Source organism: Natator depressus, chromosome 14 (genome assembly GCF_965152275.1).
Source record: "Natator depressus isolate rNatDep1 chromosome 14, rNatDep2.hap1, whole genome shotgun sequence".
Classification (NCBI taxonomy): Eukaryota; Metazoa; Chordata; order Testudines; family Cheloniidae; genus Natator; species Natator depressus.
This window is the reverse complement of record NC_134247.1, coordinates 19855803-19872966: the sequence shown is the minus strand read 5'-3', so window position 1 is coordinate 19872966 and position 17164 is coordinate 19855803. Positions and strand designations below refer to the sequence as shown.

The window sequence follows — 17164 nt, the reverse complement described above, 5'->3', positions numbered from 1 at the left end:
ATCCAGTGCCATCTAGCCTTTGGACATGATTCTCTGAGTAGAGATCTAATGTTGCCAAGAAAAAAAATCTTGTAATAAGTTAAAAATGGCTCACCATAGTCATTGTGTGATTATGGAGAGGTTGGCTGGACATGTATAGTCCCAAAGTCAACAAGAATTTTGTACCTTATGGGATCTTTCCAAAAGTTTCTTTTCAGCTACTGCTGTGGCAATAAATAAAAAGCAAGACAACAAAGAGAAATATAAAATAATTTACCATAACTCCTTTAATGAAATGGTAAATGTAGCCAGGTAAATCTGTCCAAAGAAAAAGGTTAATTGAAAAAGTGAGTATCTTTAACTAAAGCAGTGGATAAAATATTCTTACCTTAAATTTTGCAAATAATATTGAAGTAGAAAAAAAGGATATACAATTATATTTATTGTCCATTTTGTGTTTTATTCTTCCATTTGTGCCCTCCCTTACCTGAGTTTATTCTCTGTTCCGGAGATACCTATCATGTATCAATCAAGAGGTAATCTGTTTGGGGAAATGTGTGGTAAATCTGCGGAAAATAGTAACTATTGTACATAGGAAGAGTACAGTCTGTGCTTTCAGGGCATTTCCCAAGATAAATTTCCCTCATGAATAAGGCCTTCAGTAGTTAACTGTTAAAGGGAATCTAAAATAAAAGACTCTCAGGGTTTTCCAAGTTGAAAACTGCATCAGGGAATGCACTATTATGCATGCACATAAGATCAGCTGCTCAATGTTTAGTGTTTCGGTGTCAGTGTTCTACAAGTAGTCATGTTTGTTCTTAATTCTGCCAGCTGCATAGAATTCAAAGCCAAATTAAAGATACAGTGAATTTTAAAACTACAGTGGGTTTGTTCTATCTTGGGATCAGGTTTTCTGATAAATGTTGGGTATCCTGCTTCATTCCTCTCCTACCAGTAGTTAGTTCAGAAAAGGGGTAAAATAGTGTAGCTTGTATTAACATGGAGTTCAAAAGTAAGCTTTAGCCACATTCAGGCACAATACTAATTATGAAGTAGGTTGACTAAGATTTGTTTCTGGCAGTGGCACCAAGCCAGTTACTGTACACTATGTAATGAAAACTGAAAAGTATGCAAGAATTTCATTTGGAGTTCTTCCATCCTTTGCTTTATCTGACAGAAAGAAAATGTGATTTGTGGTATATTTTTTCCAGTGACTGCAGTTGAAAAATGATTGAGATCATACTTTTATAGCACAGACAATAACTATAAGGAGATTTCAGGTGGAATGACAAATATAACGACCTTCTAAATGTTTTGGCTTTTCACACCTAGGGAGCTGCTGTTACACTTCTGTTGCCTCCAGAGGAAACAGACAACAGTGGGCATTGGTTTGTGAGTAAAATACTTGTATCTATAATTAGGAAGAGAAAAAAGAAGCTTTTAGCTCAGCGTTGGGGTCTCTTGTTTGGTACATATTTTGTTAAAACTTTTGTAATTTTTTTTATTGTGATTTCCTGCAATGTACTCACTCAGGGATCATGTACTAATGATTTTTATATTAAGGTCATTCAGGTGCTACTTGTCAGGGCATTATCAAGACCATCTACTGGACATTTTACTGGCTAAGCAACTTATGTGGTCAATTAGTGAATAGTGAATCAAGATCAATTCAGTCTGTACCTTCACGTACAATCAGGGGATAAAATAAGGCCGTGTTTTAGGTATGTTTTTTTTAAAGAGAGGAAGTATGCTAGCCTGGAGGGAGAGAGTGGTAGCCTGACACTCAGGAGACCTGGGTTCAATTGCCTGCTCTGCCACAGACCTCCTGTGTGACCTTGGAGAAGTCTCTTAGTTTCTCTGTACCTCAGTTCCCCATCTGTAAAATGGAGATAAAAGTACTTCCCAACCTCACAGGGGTGTCGTGATGCAAAACACATCAGAAATTTTGAGGCACCTGATATTACACTTTGATATTATAGTATCTTGTGGTGAAGTAGGAATTTTCTGTAATATAGTTATGAATCCAAAGTGTGCCTTAGTGTCCCTCTACACTTTGAATTGTTAAAAAAAAAAAAAAAAAAAAAAAAAAGGGTTCAGAGTAGCAGCCGTGTTAGTCTGTATCTGCAAAAAGAAAAGGAGTACTTGTAATTTGTTAGTCTCTAAGGTGCCACAAGTACTCCTTTTCTTTTTTTAAAAAATGTTTGTCTCCTGCTAAACCAGAGCTGGAGCATGGGGTATAGGTGTCACCTGGCTGTTTGGGTGGAGTGAATAGAGCCGTTAAACAACTGGCAGAACCGACCCAAATCAAGGGAGCATCCAGCAAGGCAAAGTGATGCCCAATGACTAAACAATCAACACCTAACAGCAGAAAACCCTGGGAAGACAGGTAAGGGAGCATAGGTACTGGAACCAGGGCCACTGGGAGTGCTGCCGCACCCCCTGACTTGAAGAGGTTTCCATCATAGACAGGGTTTACAGTTTGGTTCAGTGACTCTCAGCACCACCTCTATACAAGGATTAGAGAGAGGGAGCAAGGGATGGAGTCCATCACACCTTGGCTAGGTCATCAGGGCACTGGTTTGACCAGGGTGGATTCTTCTGCTTCTCTGTTCTACAAGACCATCCCTCATTTCTTTAAAGCAGTAAAGAGGGATTTTCTCTGTTGTTATGGAGGATGTATAGTTCTTTGAGTGCTTGCTCATGTGGATTCCATTCTAGGTGTGTGCGCGCCCACATGTGCAGTCGTCACAGACTTTTGCCTTAGTGGTGTCTGTGGGGCCAGCTGTGGCGTCCTCGGGAGTGCCACGCTCATGCTGAAGTATATCAAGCGCCGCTGGCCCTGTGCCCTCTCAGTTCCTTCTTACCGCCCATGGTGGTTAGTCTCAGCACCTCTCTCCCTTGCTTCCCAAGTGGTTAGTGGTTTTTCTTGCCTCATTAAGAGCCATTCAGCCTTAGGGCTTTGTAAATAGTTTTAATTGTTCTTAATAGTTAGTTATAGTTGTAGATAGTTAGAGTCCCAGTGGGACTTTGCCCCAGGCAGGGCATGCCCTGGCCCCCGGGGTTAAAGTTCTGCACATATTGTAACAGGCCTATGCCTGTTAGCAGTCCCTACATGTAGCAGCTGTCTCAAATGCTTGGGCGACTCGCATGTCAAGGAGAAGTGCTGCATTTGTAAGAAGTTTCGGCCACGAACTCAGAAGGAGCGGGATATCCATCTCTGAGCTCTCCTAATGGAATTGGCCCTTCGTCCAGTGACTGAACCCTCCCGCCAAGAATCGGCAAGCACCTTGGCATCAGTATGTAGTGTACTCCCAGCACTGGGCTCTGCCCGGCACTACTCAACATCTCTGGTGCCTAAGAAGAAGAGGTGGAAGCACGGCTCCCTGGCAGCAGGCAGAAAGGCCCAAGGGTCTTCTGGCAAGGGACCTAGTTCGGCCCACCCAGCCACTCTGGAGCCACGAGTGCGCGCCTCTCCAGTTAGGGCTCTGAGCCCCTCGCAAGGTCCATCACCGACTCAGGGGAGTGGTATAGGACCCAAACCCCAACTGGCACCCGCCCAGGCCTCTCCAGCGCAGAGAGAGCAAAGGCCTTCATCAGCACCGTCGACGCAGCAGGGGCAGCCGGATGTGGGAAAGGATCCCCAAGATGGCAAGCCAGCCACCATGACTTCTCAAGGATTAGCGGAGAGCCCAGAATCCTCTGAGACGAGACAGCGCTCCCCACCCCAGCACCACAAATCCCCATGGCTGCAGCCCAGGTCCTCTGGGGCTCACTCACCCCCAGTCGCTGGCACCGCAATCATGGTCACTGCCACCCAGGCACGATTCGCCTAAACATCAACATCGGTCTCCGTATTCCTGGCACCGCTCACCCTCCTGCTGGTCTGCCTCTTATCGATGTTCCCCATTACGTGGCACATGGGAACGTTCCCCGTCCAGGCTCTGGTCTCCCAGGCCCTGCTACCATTTGCCCCAGTACTGACACCGCTCATCCGGCTCCGGTCACTCCACCCACCTCCGGGCTCATTGGTCATCTGTGCAGTCAATGAAAAAGACAAGCAAATTCACTCCTCCTCAGCTCCCAAGAATAAAGAGGCTAAGAGACTGGATCTCTTCGGGAGAAAGATTTATTCGACCGACAGACTGCAATTCCAGTTGGCAAACCACCAGGCCCTCCTGGGCAGGTACTATTTAAACTTGTGGGATACCCACAACAAGATCTAGGAGTCCCTCCCACAGGGATTGGCTCAGGATTTTGGCACCCTGGTGGAGGAGGGCACCTCGGTAGCCAGGTGCTCCCTGCAAATGGCCTGGAATGCGGCGGACGCTGTGGCTTGGGTAGTCGAATCTTTGGTGGTCATGGCTCCAGACCGCGGGCCTCTCGAAGGAGATGCAAACTTCAATCCAAGACCTCCCTTTTGACGGGGTGGGTCTTCTCTCTGAGTAGACGGATGCCAGACTGCATGGAGTGAAGGATACCAAGGCCACCCTTCACTCATTGGGTATACATACACCGCAGTCTGTTGGGAAGCCCTTCCAGCTGCCCTATGGCCAAGGTCTTGGCAGCCTTGCCAGGGCTCTGCAAGAAGAAGGGACACTAGCTTCAGCCAACGCTGCCCATCATCATCCCACTTGCCTGCGCAACCTGGGCCAGCCAAACACTTAGAAGTCCAGAAGCGCTCATTTTGAGGGTGCACTCGGAAGCGACGTCCCAGTTAGTTCCCTGGATCCTTCCCGCCTGTTCCTGGACTGTCTCCTCTCCTTCCATTTGGCTTGTTTAATGGTAATCTCGGACTGCCAGGTCCTGCATATAATATCCCAGGGCTATATGCTGCAACTTGCGGCCACCCCTCCCTTCCACACCCTCTCTTTCCTGTCCCTCTTCAGGGACCCTTCTCAAGAGCAACTCCTCGTTCAGGAGATCGAAAAGTTCCTGCAGCTGGGGGTGGTGGAGGAGGTTCCTCAGGACATGCAAGGAAGAGGATTCTACTCCCGTTATTTCCTAATCCCAAAGGCCAAGGGGGGCCTAAGGCCCATCCTGGATCTGTGTTACCTCAACAAGTCTCTCAAGAAGTTGAAGTTCCACATGGTCTCCCTGGCCTCCATAATCCCTTCCCTGGATCTGGGAGACTGGTACACCACTCTCAACTTGAAGGACACTTATTTTCATGTCTCCATATTCCTGGGTCACAGGCGTTTCCTGCGTTTCACAGTGGCCAGGCGCTACTTCCAGTGCCACCTTTTGGCCTCTCTTCGGCCCCAAGGGTTCACCAAGTGCATGACACCAGTGGTGGCTTACCTGAGGCATTACAGGGTCCACCTGTTTCCATACCTTGATGACTGGCTCATCAAGGGCAGGTCTCCCGACCAGGTGCGCAGCAGTCTCGACCAAGTGCATTTCGCATGCTAAGATGTGGGCCTGTTAATAAACATGGAAAAGTACACATTATCGCCAGTCCAGTGCATAGAGTTAATCAGAGCCGTTCTAGACTCCACACGAGCCAGAGCCTTCCTTCCAGAAGCGCGTTTTCGGGCCATGTCGGACTTGATCACACATTTATGGAACCATCTGCTCACTACAGCCCACACCTGCCTGCACCTGGTGGGTCACATGGCCACATGCACCTATGTGGTCAGCCACGTTTGGATCCACCTGCGACCCCTTCGGGCGTGGCTGGCTGCAGTCTATGTCCCCAGCAGGCACACCCTGGACCGGGTGGTCAGGGTGCCGGGCCATGTCCTTTCGTCCCTGAATTGGTGGCAAAATCCCATTTGATGTTCCCCTCTGGTGTTATCCGGACCGGTGATCTGCTAGGTCACGTCAATCCTTGACTCTGGGAGCCAGCCTTACCCTGCTCTGCTATGAGAACCCCCACTCCTGGGCTGTTCATGCACAGCCTCTGGCATGTAAATAAATATATCAGAGGGATAAATACCGGAGAGGGAGAGGAATTATTTAAGATCAGTACCAATGTGGACACAAGAACAAATGGATATAAACTGGTCATTGGGAAGTTTAGACTTGAAATTAGATGAAGGTTTCTAACCAGCAGAGGAGTGAAGTTTCGGAATAGCCTTCCAAGGGAAGCAGTGGGGGCAAAAGACCTATCTGGCTTTAAGATTAAACTCGATAAGTTTATGGAGGAGATGGTATGATGGGATAACATGATTTTGGTAATTAACTGATCTTTAAATATTCATGGTAAATAGGCCCAATGGCCTGTGATAGGATGTTAGATGGGGTGGGATCTAAGTTACTACAGAAAATTCTTTCCTGGGTATCTGGCTGGTGAATCTTGCCCATATGCTCAGGGTTTAGCTGATCACCATATTTGAGGTCGGGAAGGAATTTTCCTCCAGGGCAGATTGGAAGAGGCCCTGGAGGTTTTTCGCCTTCCTCTGTAGCATGGGGCACGGGTCACTTGCTGGAGGATTCTCTGCTCGTTGCAGTCTTTAAACCACGATTTGAGGACTTCAATAGCTCAGATATAGATGAGAGGTTTTTCGCAGGAGTGGGTGGGTGAGATTCTGTGGCCTGCGTTGTGCAGGAGGTCAGACTAGATGATCATAATGGTCTCTTCTGACCTTTATATCTATGAATCTATGTAAGCATATAAGCTGCTTCTTGGATTGTGCAACTGAACGACACTAGCCAATATCTCCGGTCCCAGACACAACACTAGGAACCTCCACCTTGCAGTGTCCAGTTATGCCCGCTGGACGCTGCAAGCTTATGAGTTCGTCAATTTAACAAAGAAATTGATATGTACCAGGCTTGTTATCCCAAGGGGAGTCTCTGACACGCTTCAAACCAAACGTCCTGGTCTATTTGCTGCACCTCAAGCTCCAGGGCCTGTCGCTCTCTTTGGTAAAACTTTACCTGGTGGCCATTTTCGGCATTTCACCCTCCATTTCAAGGCAGGTCGATCTTCATCATCCTATGACTGCGCGGTTCTTAAAAGGTCTGAAGCACCATTACCTGCATGTCCGGGACCCAGTTCCCCCTTGGGACCTGAATCTTGTGCTGGTACGGCTCATGGGTCCACCCTCTGAGCCCTTAGCGTCATACTCCCTCCTGCTTTTCTCTTGGAAGGTTGCTTCCTTGGTCGCTATAAGTTCGGCCTGCAGGGTGTTGGAGATCAGGGCACTCACCTCGGAGCCGCCCTGTATGGTCTTCTGCAAGGACAACGTCCAGTTACATCCGCACCCAACCTTTCTGCCCAAAGTCGTCTCCCAGTTTTATATGGGTCAAGACATATACTTATCAGTCTTCTGTCTCAAACCTCATGCGACAGATGAAGAATGCAGGGGGGTATACCCTGGATGTCAGACTGGCACTGGCCTTCTACATAGATAGGACGAGGCCATTCCATAAGTCAACATAATTGTTTGTTGATGTTGCAGACAGGATGAAGGGTTGCCTTGTGTCTGCCCAGAGAATTTTGTTTTGGATCACGGCCTGCATCCGTTAATGTTACAAACTGTTGAAGGTTCCCCCCCGCCAGCGATTGTGACAGCCCTCTCGACGAGGGCACAGGCGTCATCGGCAGCCTTCCTGGAGCAGGTGCTGATCCAAGAGATCTGTCTGACTGCTACCTGGTCCTCAGTCCACACTTTTGCATCTCATTACTATGCGGTTAGCCAGCAAACGCGGGATCACGCTGCCTTTGGCAGAGCAGTAGTGCAAGCTGCAAGACCATGAACTCTGAGCTCGCCTCTGAGGGTACTTCTTATGAGTCACCTAAAATGGAATCGACATGAGCAAGCACTCGAAGAAGAAAGAACAGTTACCCACCTTTTCATAACTGTTCTTCAAGATGTGTTGCTCATGTCCATTCCATTACCTGCCCTCTTGCCCTGCTGTCGGAGTTGTTGGAAAGAAGGAACCGAGGGGGCACAGGGCCGGCAGTGCCTGATATATCATGGCATGAGCGTGGCACTCCAGAGGCGCCACAGCTGGCCTTATGGATACCTTTAAGACAAAAGTCTCCGATCGCGCACATGGGCATGCACATACCTAAAATGGAATGGACATGAGCAGCACATCTCGAAGAACAAGTTACAAAAAGGTGGGTAACCATTTTTTTAATCTTATTCTACTAAAGCCCACCACATATCCAAGGAGACAGACTTCACCTTGTGTTATCTAGCAAAATCAACTTCTTCTGAATCAAGTTTAATTATACAACCCAACAGGTGCTGACATTAGGTGATCATTCTCTTTAGTTATCCACTTTCAACATCGTATACAGAATCATTGCATTATTTTGTTCATTTTAACAACTCACAATCCATATCTTTGAAGGAGCCAATGGTCATCTTGTTAGTCAAACCTTGGAAGCCAGTTAAATGCAAGAAGTACAGTTTGTTCATATAAGAATAAATCTAGAGGTCTTTGTTAAATTTTTACTCCGTTTCTACAAAGAAACTGTCATTGTCAACATAGACTTCATTGGAGAGCTTGCTTGAGATAGAACTGAATTTTGCCCATAGAAATATGGAAAATATGCTCAGAAGCTTATTACAAAGCAGCAATTCCCATATTCAGGTATAGTTATTAATCCCATCATGTTATACATGTTTAATGTTCTCTAAAATGTAGTGAAAAGTTACTTCAAGGCAGATGCATATTTCTGTTTACTAATGGGCCACTTAATTTATATATATCTCTCACAAGAAATTGGAGCAGACTGTTTAGAAGACTTGACCATCTTTATAGAATAATATTCTCAAACTTGATGCAATGATTTTTAATAATCTTATTTAAAAAAGAGACTATTGTGATAACGAGACAGATTTCAGTGATGTCTAAAGAGTGAAACAAAGGCAACTATCCACTGAGTGAGACTGCACTAAATCATAAAATGTTTTTAACCTGAATTCAGGTATACTGAATAGGAACAAATATAACCATTAGGCCTTGTGATTCAGTTGCTAATACATATACGTGTGAAGGTGAGAATGGATAAGGCATTTTACCTACTTACACAGAACTCAGTAATTGTAACTCTGTGACTTCTGTCTGTTTCTCCCTTAAGGAAAGATTTCACAGTCTAGTTTGGTAATAATCTTGTCCTCTTAAGATCACTTACAACATAGACTTTTTTGACCTCCCAAGTTGAAAGAGAGTCAGCAACATATAAGTGATTTGTTGGGTCACTATCTGAAGTCTTGAATCATTTCTTCTCCACAAATCTGGCTTTTAGGTGCCAGAAGTAGCCTCTAAGCTTACTTCCCCATCTGTTGTTGCTGCAGATCCTTATTAGGTGCCTCACTGCTGGAAGGCTCTCTTCAATCAGCATTGGTAGATCTGGTCATTCAAAAGAGATTGTGTCTAACCTGGAAATGCATTAGTTTTTGCTTTTTTTGTTTTGCTCTGCTCTTTGATAGCATAGGATTGAAGTTAGTGGTAAAACTCACATTGACTTTAGGGAAGCCAGAATTTCATCCCATTACTTACAGTCAAGAATAATTTTGTTTGGCCCCAATACTACAATCCTTACTCAATGTGTTAAACCATGAAGGTTTTTCTTTTAGCCATTTTGTCCTAAATGTTCAAGATACTTACACTCTTCAAACTATAGTTTAAATTTCCCAAAAAGAATAAAAAGTAAGTAAAAATGAGGCATTTGATGTTGAAAAGTAGAATAAAGAACTAGGGTAGAATAAGTTTATTTCACTTTAAAAGTAATTCTCTGGCAAAGTTGTGTTGATGGAACCACTTCTACAGTGGAAAAGAAACAAAAGATACAGGAAAGGCAACTCTTTACTCATGAAATTCCAGGAGAGACAAGTATCCATCATTTATTCTATTGAAAAGCAAATTGATTGTCTCTGTGCTCTAACTGCCTAAGTATTTACCTTTGCTATTTGTATAGCACCAATCACTGTATTGATATTATACACTACAGAAAGCAGGTTACCTTGTTTGAAAGTGTGCAGAAGTACTGGGATGGTATGCAATTAATATTGGAATTAATGTGAATTCTCACAATGAAATTGTTTTGTAGCTGTAAACATTGCCCTTCGCAAGCAACTGTTCTTGGTGTACATTGAGCGTTGCTGAAGGCACAGTGGAGTTACTTGTAGTCTGTTGGCTGATATTTGCTTAAAATTAAGGATAAAGTTTTGTCTTCAGGAAATGGCTCCGAATTTGACTTCAGAACGGAGGGTTTTTTTGAGACACATAAAGTGAATATCAGAAAAGCATGAAAAGTACCTGCAGTTTCTGAAATATGTTCAACTAAGTGTAACACTAGAGCAAAAACCTTGCCTTCAGAATGAATTTGATGCAGTTCATTCTGGTTCCGTTAAGAGAAAGTGGCTTTGGCTATGAATGCAAACTTGTTCTTTAAAGTACCATTTATCCATTATATTTTGTCCATAGTATCACTAAATTTGTTTTTTTATTTTCTTTGCTACTGTAACCAACTACTGTACTTACATAGTATGGGATGAGTGCCAGTGACATCACTATAGAGCCAAATGTAGATCATACAAGTTAGCCATTGTTTTGTAGTGTACGCCAAAGGCTGAATAATGAAGGATTGCTCAGATGCACTATTGTGTTCCCTTTACGTTGTTATCCAACATAAAAAAAGAGAGAGAGAGAGAGTTTAATGTATTATAAGTGGCGGAGGTAGCAATGCCTACTTAAGGTTGTCTGACATGTCCCATTATAATACCCTGTTTTCAGTTGCTTATAACTTTACCAAACTTTAACCATTTAGGTTAAATTTTCCATGCCAGGTAAGTTTCAGGAAAAATTGTTCAGGCATTTCTGAGAACAAAGCTAGGAAAAAAAATACATTGTTTTGCCTGTGATTAAAATAATATTCTTACAACTATCCCTGAAATGGGGCATACAAGTCCCAGGCTGGCAAGGAGGGGTCTAATGAGGGCTTCTGGACCCAGTTAGCCCCACCCTGTTACACCTGCAACAGATATCTGGTATGGAGGGGGAAGTTAAGAGGAGAAGGCCCAGCTCAGTCTGGGAAGCCTGGTTTCAGCCAAGAGTTAGAGACAGCTTGCTCCAGGACCAACCTCCCAGTGGCTGGGCTCAGGGAGACTGACCAAAGTCTGGCTGCAAGAAGACAAGCCTTGAGTAGAAGGTCAGAAATGATTTTGTGTATTATCTATTTGCCAGCCTCACCCTGCCTCATAGTTTGAGCACAGTCACCACTGTTCTTAAGTAACATCTGTACATTGGAAATTGAAATCATGATCACTGAGTCCTTTGTTCTTTACAACTTGGCCAAAATACAGCAGTGAAATATGATATTTCTGCATGTTATTGGGTAGTATCATTGTGGTGTAGTGGACTATTGGGAACTTTCACTAACTATGGAAAAACAACGAGGAGTACAAGTTACAGACTAACACCGCTACCACTCTGAAACCTGTAACTATGGAAACTATCTCTAGCTGTTGTCAACTGACAAGTCATGGTGTACAAAAACTATGACATTTAATGTCTTCAGAAAAGCTAATGGCTGTCATCTGTGCATCTGCTACGCAGAAGATAATTAGCATTATTGCTCCAGTATACCTTGCCTGTGTTTTAGATCCCTATAGATGTGTGCTGCTTCTTTACCTGTTTTAACAACAAAGTGAAAGAAACGGGGGAGGATGCTCAGAAGATTTCCAGTAAATGGTAATATTGAAACACATGCAGAAAATATTCCAATCTTCACAGTTGAGTAAGTGTGAATATTGTGGGTGGGACTGTTGTCTTTTTGGTATTTACCTTCTATTACTCAAACCAGGAACAAGTTTTTATTTTTAAGAAGCATCATTCAGCATGTTAGTGTCTTGCAGGGAATATACATTTCCAGCTGACTTCAGCGAAATCTAGAGTCTGTTGCTTTAAATAGTTAATTGTTGCTTTTAAGCCTGCACTGAAGACAGATCAGAGGTGTCCAGACAATCTGACACACCCCATTTTAGTTATCCAAGTTTGTGCAAACCCCTGTTTTCCCAGATGATGGGCTGAACTGTCGGAGTGCCATTCCATCTGCCTCAACAGGTTGCTTTCCTTTTTGATGGTTTCTCCAACTTCTCCCTCTCCTTCCCACCCCAGTTTAGAAAGAATCTGTCTTTCCTAAATGGACATCAAGATAGGATCGATAAACTGGGGTTGGCCTGATGATTGCATTTTGACTTTCCTGTTTTGTATTTGATATTGTCTATATGACCCTTGTGCCAAAAATGAGTAATACATTTAAATATAGATTTTGACTCATTGTCTTACGATTGTATGGAAAGTTCTGCTTTTCTTCTTGCCTTATCTTTGGTATATTGATATGTGTGGGCGGGTAGCTAGGGTGAAGAGTAATCTCTGCATGTCTGAGGTAGTTTCAGTTACAGAACAAAATGCTATATTTACAGCAAGTCCAAACCTAGCCAATTTCAAGATTTTTAACTTTTAAAATAAAACTTCAATGTTTAACAAGTAAAGCATCAACTTCAATTATAGGAGATCATGCCGAGCTCTATAGTACCTGAAAAGACTGACCCACATCCTCACGGCTTATTTTTATTTTTTCCACAGTCTCCAAATCCTGCTCTGCCACCAGTTTCAAAGGAGATAACCTTAGAATATATATCTTGCCATGCAAGGACTTGGCTGAGTTACGATACTGAAGGCTAACTTTGTTCGGTTCATTTTTGCAAATAAAATTACCTGAACAATTTTGATAATGCCAGCCTGTGAATATACTTTAAAAAACACTTAATTAAAGGATAATGGCAGTTAGAAGTGTATATGAAAACCAGATTTGTTTTGGTTTGTGGGTATTATACAAATCATAAATACTGTTCACATTACACCAAGCTTCTGTCTGTTACTTCCATTCTTGTAAGGTGGCATCACAACAAAAGCTACAAGAATCCTTTGCTCTAGCACAAAACTCCCAAAGTAGGAATATGTAGCAAATCACATGAATGGAGCTGGCAGAGAGTGAAGAGCAGACTGTTCAAGAGCTATCTAATTTTGGACCTACCCATGTCCTTTTAAAGTACAGTTCCACTCCAAAAATTAACTTTATAAAAACGACATGGTTGTGCTCCATGTCTGTTGTCTCTCGATGACTCCAGATCAACTGTGCTCTCTTTCCTCATGGTTTCAATGAATAAGAGCATTTTTGAAGGAAAAAGTTTAGCTGAAAATATGTTGACCAGTTCCAATACATCGCAATGCTCATACTACTAACTACTATGTGGCTTTTAACAGTCATCCTGAAGGTGATACTGACCCACTTAAATGACATAGCAGGAATCGATGGCACAGCGTTACAATGGCTCCAGCCATGCCATTGGGTCCCACTCAATTTTTGCATGAAACCATTTGGAGCAGTGGAGAGACATTACAGGTTCCAAAGCCAACGATACAGTGATGGCACTTGTCTGTACATCTGATTCCTCACAGATACACCAAAGGCATCACAAGAATGGTAATTCATCTGTAGGTGGAAAAATTAATAAATATTTGTGGTTAGTGTCTCACTATTTGAAAATGTGTTTATATTGGTTCATAATGCATCCGATGAAGTGAGCTGTAGCTCACGAAAGCTTATTCTCAAATAAATTGGTTAGTCTCTAAGGTGCCACAAGTACTCCTTTTCTTTTTGTGAATACAGACTAACACGGCTGCTACTCTGAAAAGTGTTCTTTAGTAATCTATTTGTCATTTTCCCCTTAATTTGTATTTTCTTTTCTTTTACCTTGTTGACAGTATTTTCCAATGATTGTCTTTCTTCTCGGTAAAGATTAATCCAAAGAATATTTAAACAAACTTCAAAATGAAATACTTCTTTCATTGCTTTGGAAGGAATGGAGAACAAAGCAAATATAAAGTGTCTGCAAATGCATTGACTAATTGCACATCAACATTTAGGTGACTGCTTTGAAAAAGCAATTGTACGATTAGACAGTTACTATACTGTCAGGCCTGTTCTATTGTTTCTTTTCTCTTTAATATGCCCTATTAAGTGCCATCTACTGAAAACTGTAAAACAAGTATAATTGAATTCCTATTTAGAGTTGTAATTTTTTTTCACATGTGCAAAACAGACCTATTTTGTTGAAAATATTGTTCTGTATCAGTTGGTTTTTATTATACCATATTTTCGAGTAGCTCTGTAGCTAGCTAGATAATTTACAAAGCCCTTATCACTATAGGATTTATTTTGTAGAAAACACCTAATTATTATAACAGTTACTATTATTATTACAGAATGGGTCCCCTATTGTATTAAGCACTTTACAAACTCATAGGAGACAGTTCCTGCACCAAAGAGGTTATAACTAGTTTAACATAGAGACAACAAGCTAGTGTAAACAACGATTGCAGGGGTTGAGAGAGGGAGGGCATGGGTAAAGTTGATTGAACTGTGGTTCCGTAGAGTTGGTATGTATCAAATTAGCATGGCAAATGCTTTTTAAAGATAGAAATAAGAAATTAATTATTATACAATAATTATATAATGCACGTATTCAAGATACTAAATTATATTGTTTAAACACGAAGACTTTACTTTTGTCAAGTAGAAAGAGATGATAGGAGACTCCACAGAGAGCTTTGTTGACAACATGTCAGAGTCTCCAGATAAAAATCAGTGAGGTCACACTGGTGAAAATGATTTATGGTGAAGGGGCTTCAGTCTGGAATTATGGATCAATGCACAAATAGTCTAATTGCTTTTCAGCAAATGCTTTTTACAGTTGACAGACCCCTTCTCCATAAAAGTTCCACATATTTTTAATATGGGCAAAAATTGTTCAGCATTGTTTGATATGGTAAGTAATACTATATTATCTTTGAACATAACAACATAATCCCATAAATTTACCCAGTGCTTTACAAAGCTTTGTATGTTCTCTGCCCCAAAGAGTTTGCAATCTAAGTAGGACAAAGCACAAGGAGTTCATGAGAGGGAGCATGTAGGATTATTTATGAGGACAAAGAAGATAGAAGAGAGTGCTTGAATACTGAGCAGGCATATAGGTTAGCATGAGAAAAGATGCAAAGCCAAGAATGTGAGGAAGCATGGCAAGGGGCGTAATCACTAGGAGTATAGAGGAAGTAAGAGAAGAATGTATAAGTGAGGGTAGGATTTATGGTAGAGTCTTGCAGGTGAGGCTGTAGAGTTTGAGTACAATACAGTCTGGGAGGTCAGCGTGAAAGAGGTTATATTAATGAAGATGAGACAATCTGCTTATTGCAGATAGCACACACAGTAAGTCAAAACAATGCAAAAATATTGAAACTGGTGAAACAGAAATCCAGACTTAACAGGCTACTAGGGGATTGCACTTTTCTCAGTGGAATGGATTTTTACTTAGATTGCTGTAATCGATAAAGTAAAACTCTGTTAAAACTTGGATGTACAACTTTACTCGTGCAAGAGGTCCCATGGGACTACATGCCTTAGGTTGTGCTCACCAGAGTAAGATTTAAAGAACGACATTATGTAAAAGTTTGGGTAAGAATTTTGTCGGAGGTGCTCATTACTGATAGAATACATGCCATGAAAGCTAAAACGCCCTCTTCTAAAGCCAATATGGGAAAATGGAGAGAGCTCCATTTAGCAGATTCTGTAGACAGCTATGCATGCTACATTCAAATTTTAATATCACTCAGTCATTCTGCCTTTGCTTGCAGACCTACTCAAAGGTTTAGGAGGTCTCTTCAGAATACTGTGAACCTCTCTGAAAAATTCAGTCCTTGGGGTCTGCAATATTGGATGCTTTAAAGTTCGACAAAGTGTTAAGTAAAAACTATTTTAAAAATACATAGTATTTCAGATTAATATCGCAGCAACTAACGGTGGTGTTTCTTGGGAATCCCTGTCTTATTATATTAAAAACTAATGTTAATCAAACATAAATTTTCTATATGATCTGAAAATTTGGAGAATGCCTGATACTTGGGTCTGTTTTGGATACTCAGAGAAAGCATGTAAAATACTATGTTCTATACATTGTCCGGGTGTTCTAATCAGATGTGCTCTAAATTCTGTATAGGTACATGTAGAAATTAGCAGACTTGAGATCTTGCAATATAAGGTACAGGAGTTTTCCTGTTCAGAAAGACAGCATGACAATGCGAAAAGAAGTTTCGTTGAAAGAAGTAATATTGCTAGTGGGAATGGTGCTACTAATGGCAGTTTACATGATAAATTAAAGGAATCGGAAAGGAAAAAAATCTACTGGGAACTGTCTTTATATCCCAGGAAAACACATGGGAATAATACATGCATGTATGATTAATGCTGACTAAATATAAATTTAGCTGTCCTGCTGATAGTTGGGCTTTACGTCTGCATTAAGAGCAGCAGCCAGTGCTGAGATCTTTTTAAGATGAACTATTTTTCTCTTGGGTATTCATAGACCTTGTTTACAATGTAGATTTCCATCTACCTGATGCAAGAATTCAAGGGAAAAATCCAAACTAATCCAAATGGCTTCCTTTTTTTGATTGTTTGTTTTTACATTATTTTTATTTTGAGCTCAGTTCCTATCTTTTAGGAAACTCAGACAGTTTCTTCCAAGTGTAGTTGCTGATTCTGTTCATCCTTGATTAGGAAATGCAAGGCTGCTGCTGTCTTGTGAAATCAGAGACATTCTGCTCCACTAATTGGCAGCAGAGGTTGTTGCTGATATGGAGGATATGAGCACCCCTGTAGAACATAAACATATCACTTTCACGTTGCACCAAGTTCCTGTTAGCATGAAGAGCAAGAATCTTAAGGTCACCGTGAACCAAGCCATCAGACTAGTTTGCTCAGATATTATTCTGCTGCATTTTTTATCAAAATTGTCAAGCTATGTACTACTCTTCTCACTCCCCACCCCCTTACAGAGCCTCAGAGCCTGGGCTGCAGCCCAAGCCCGAACGTCTACCTTGCAGTTTTTAGCCCCATGAGCCCCAGTCAGCTTCTGTGGGCCAGACGCGGCCATGCTGCGGGTCTTTTATTGTTTTGCAGCATTTAAACAACCCTCATACTAATCTGACACAGAAGGACTCTGACTGCCAGTTACTGGGGAACAAAATAGTAAAATCTGGACAATACAGACAATTGCTTTGATTTTTTCCTAGAAGGGCAATACATTATGAATGGGAGCTAAAGTTCTGGAAGATAGAACAATATACATTAGATTTGGCCTCCATTCAATATGGTATCCCT

The 17164-nt window shown here is 42.1% G+C and overlaps 1 protein-coding gene across 3 annotated transcripts in view; it reads left to right on the top strand.

The window, feature by feature from the left end:
• The window catches only part of QTGAL (queuosine-tRNA galactosyltransferase), a 304979-nt gene that overhangs the window by 133336 nt on the left and 154479 nt on the right, over positions 1 to 17164 (top strand). The gene's annotated exons all lie outside the window — the stretch shown is intronic.